Raw genomic sequence first — 3,228 nt, 5'->3', positions numbered from 1 at the left:
GATAGATTATGCCTGCATCTAAAAGTTTCACTACTTCCTTTCTCACCACTTCCTTCATAAAAGGATTCAATCTCCATTGTGGTTGCACCCAAGGCTTGACATTATCTTCCATGAGTATCTTGTGCATACAAAAAGATGGAGAGATACCCTTAATATCTCAAATGGTCCATCCAATTGCTGATTTGTGCTCCCTTAACACCCGAATCAACCTATCTTCCTCTAATTTACTCAGCCCTACATTGATGATCACCGAAAAGGTTTCTGATTCACCAAGATACACATATTTGAGGTGACAAGATAAAGGCTTCGGTTCAAGTTTTGGAGGTTCTTCCGTTCTTGCTTTTTCTTTATCTTTTTCAATGTCAAATTCTTCAAATTCTGGACTTGACTTGCGGTAATTGGCTGAAGTGCTTCCAAAAGTCTAGCACACTTATTCTTTGCCGATTCATCTACCTCTATTGTTTTTTATTGGGCAATGCAAGCTTCTAAAGGTAGTTGAGGGGTGTTCTCTTCAATAGCATCTGCTACTAGCCTATCCACCAAGTCTACAATAAAGCAAGAATCGGACTCTAATGGAAATTTCATGGCCTCAAAAACATTGAATGTCACCATTTCATCTTGAACCCTTAACAACAATTTTCCTTCTTGCACATCAATTAGGGCTCTTCTGGTGGCAAGAAATGGTCTCCCCAAGATGAGAGGCATTTCCTTGTCCTCTTTCATATCCAACACGACAAAGTCTGCCGAAAAGATGACTTTGCCCACCTTGACCAACATCTTCAACTATGCACCTTGGATGCTTGATGGATCTATCTGTAGGCTATAAAGAAATGGTTGTTGGTTTCACTTAACCAATCCCTAGTCTCTTGAAAATGAAAAAAGACATTAGATTTATGCTTGCACCTAGATCACATAAAACTCTATCAAAAGTAATATCTCCTATAACACAAGGGAGATATTTGAGTTTCGGTGGCAGCTTCTTCTATAGAATGGCATTGCACTCCTCCATAAGCATCACGGTTTCCTCCTCTTCCAACTTCCTTTTGTTCGACAGAATTTTCTTGAGGAATTTTGCGTAGCTCGACATTTGTTGCAAGGCATCTGCAAAAGGAATGTTAATATGCAGTTTTTTAAATATTTAAATGAATTTTGTAAACTGCTTATCTTGATTTTTCTTTCTAAGCCTCTGAGGAAAAGGCACAAGAGGGGTGTGATGTGCCAACTCTAGTGGTATCTCAAGAAATGACAATTTTTCTTTCTTTTGCCTTTCCCTCTCTTCCCACTTTGGTTCATCTTCCCTGGGACTTGTTGGTTTCTCTTCAACAATGATCTCTTCGTCAACTTCTTTATCAGAATCTTCCTTGCCTTTTGGTGGGCTCTCTTCTTTTCCTGTTTGTTCCACCTCTACCAAGACTATTCCACTCTGTAGCATTATTACATTCACTTGTTCATATGTATTTGTCACTGTGTTGCTTGGTAGGGAACTTTGTGGTCGCTCATTCAATTTTTCTGCTATTTTGCTATTTGCCCCACGTGTACCTCCAAGTTCCGAATGGGCACCCCTTGGTTTCTGAAAGTTGCCTCGTCTCACTCATGAAACCTATGGTCTCTTGAATGAATTTTTCAAACATATCCTCTAATTTTGACAACCTCTGCTCCCCTGGTTGATTATTCACCCCCATTTGATTGTTTGGCACTGTTCTTTGATTCCATTGGTTATGTTGCTGATTCTGCTGATTCTGATTGCCCCAAGACAAGTTTGGATGATTTCTCCAACCAGGATTGAACATGTTGGAATAAGGATTGTTCTATTGTCTTTGATTCCCTGCCAAGTAGTTAACTTGTTTCAATGATGATGAAGCTAAAGTGAAGGTGTTCCCCACTTGACATTCACTGCTCACATGATTACCTGCACAAAAATCACAAGTCAGTTGAGATGCTTGAATAGAATTCACTTGCATACCTCCCAATTACTTCTGAAGTGCTATAAGTTGGGCTGAAATGGCCGTGTAAGCATCAACTTCATGAAGATCCATAGACTTCTTCGACTGCATCCTCTCATTCGGTCTCTAATAATTGTTACTTGCCAGAACTTCAAGCAACTCATAAGCTTCTTCAAGTGTCTTGTTTTGCAATGCTCCTCCAGATCCTACATCCACCATCATTTGCATATTAACCATCAACCCATTATAGAATGTTTGGACTTGCATCCAAACTAGCAACCCATGATGTGGACACTTTCTTAGTAGTTCCTTGTATCTTTCCCAAGCTTTATACATCTGTTTAGTCTCATCCTATAGAAACAATGTGATATCATTTCTCATCTTTGCAAATTTCATTGAAGGAAAGTATTTAGTGAGGAACTTCTAGGCCAATTCATTCCAGGTTCTGATTGTTCCTGGTGGTAGTGCCATTAACCATCCTTTTGCTTTATCCCTTAATGAAAAAGGAAACAATCTTAATCTGATGGCGTCATGTGACACTCAATTTGATTTGAAGGTATCGCTGATCTTCAAGAAATTTGCAATGTGTGAATTTGGATCTTCCTTCAAATCTCCCTTAAACTGAACCGACTGTTGGATCATCTGGATGATTGCCGGCTTTATTTCAAAAGTATTGGCTTGCACTGGTGGCCTAGTTATACTTGGACCACTGCCATCAACCATAGGTACTTAAAATTCCCTCAATGTTCTATTCTCCGCCATCTCAATGGCTATAGCCTCTCGTTCTCTTCTTTCTTTGTTAAGTCTTCTTGCGGTTTTTTCAATCTCTACATCAATAGGAATGACTGGATGACGTCTAGCTTTTCGCATAAACTACACAAAAAGAAAGAAGGTGTGAGATCGAAAGCTAACAAAGAAAAATAGCAAACTTAAACTAGAAAACAATTAAAACAAAAATTAAACTCTAATCTAGCTAACACAAGAAAAGTTCAATGTTAACACAAAAAATCAATCCCCGGCAACGGCGCCAAAAACTTGATGCGTTGTAATTACAACATGCAATGTGCAGCAAGTGCACTAGTCGCAAAAAGTAATAAAGTGATAAGTAAAGTATCGTTCCTATGGGGATTGTTTGTTAAGCATTGATTTTCCTAATTGTTTGACAAGTTAGAGAAAATGAAAAATGTTTGGATTTGCGGGATGAATTTAAGCTAAAGCGAAAAAAAAAAATTGCTACGTACTTAAAAGGCTAATTAATGACAGTAAAACTAATTCAAGAGAAAAT

General features: G+C 38.4%; 1 non-coding gene across 1 annotated transcript; it reads left to right on the top strand.

Annotated features, from left to right (window-relative positions):
- The first annotated feature begins 2,220 nt into the window (after positions 1–2,220).
- On the top strand, positions 2,221–2,327 carry LOC116137207. The gene has a single exon (XR_004129132.1). It is a non-coding gene; the product is annotated as a small nucleolar RNA R71 (small nucleolar RNA).
- The last annotated feature ends 901 nt before the right edge of the window (positions 2,328–3,228 follow it).

Source organism: Pistacia vera, unplaced genomic scaffold, assembly GCF_008641045.1.
Source record: "Pistacia vera cultivar Batoury unplaced genomic scaffold, PisVer_v2 Contig320, whole genome shotgun sequence".
Taxonomy (NCBI): Eukaryota; Viridiplantae; Streptophyta; class Magnoliopsida; order Sapindales; family Anacardiaceae; genus Pistacia; species Pistacia vera.
This window is presented reverse-complemented; position numbering and strand designations above follow the sequence as displayed.